Here is an 849-nt window from a genome sequence, read left to right as displayed (position 1 = left end):
TGCAATTGCTGTATTAATCTTTGAGCAGCTTCCTCATGCTCACAAGATTCCTGTATTAATCTTTGGTTTACCCCCTCTCGCTCTCTATCATGCTCACACTGAATCCTTTCCAAGTTTTCAATCTATTCATTCACCATGTTTACCACTAGTGTTTGTAGAGATTTTTGGGAACTCTTCTCTGGATTATTCATTAAATATTCTGTCACCTGATTATCATGATTGGGAATTCATATACCCAGACTTGCCATTTTTCTTGTGTTTTTCTGCTTGTTCTGCCCATTTGGTATGAAAGTAAAACCAATTTTACGCTAGAACACTATTTTAAGGCAAGCATCAACCTGAGTCCTGTAGTTGCACAGTCAAAATGGTTGCAGATACAATCTAGTTCATCAGATACAATCTATTCAACTGCAAACAACCATGGACTAATGGGCTAATAAAAGCAAAAATGATTTGACACACCAGGAATTATTAAGTTTAGGGAGAAATGTGGAGAAAAATAGGATTAGAGGGATGTGGAGAGGTAAGAGAAGAGTGAATTTAACCAAGTTCTTATGTCTGAGCAGGAAATGGATTGGACAGAATGATAACAGAGAGATTTTTTTAAACAATAAATAAGAAATTGATAAACAAAAATTTAAATTTAAGAAGTGAAACACTTAAAAATTATGTAAGTTTAAAGAAATGATATTGAGAGAAGAAAAGGATAGGATGAGATGAAAGGAGGGATAGAAAGGAAACATGGAAAACTAAAAAATAAAAAAAATTAAAATTAGGTACTTGAAAATTATATTGGTGTAAAAAATAATACTGCTGTTAAAGAAGTTCAGCCTAAGACCTTTTGAATCA

The sequence above is a fragment of the Dipodomys merriami genome, unplaced genomic scaffold (assembly GCF_024711535.1).
Source record: "Dipodomys merriami isolate MVZ:Mamm:240054 unplaced genomic scaffold, mDipMer1.0.p SCAF_1189, whole genome shotgun sequence".
NCBI classification, from domain to species: domain Eukaryota; kingdom Metazoa; phylum Chordata; class Mammalia; order Rodentia; family Heteromyidae; genus Dipodomys; species Dipodomys merriami.
Note: the sequence above shows the minus strand (reverse complement) of the source record.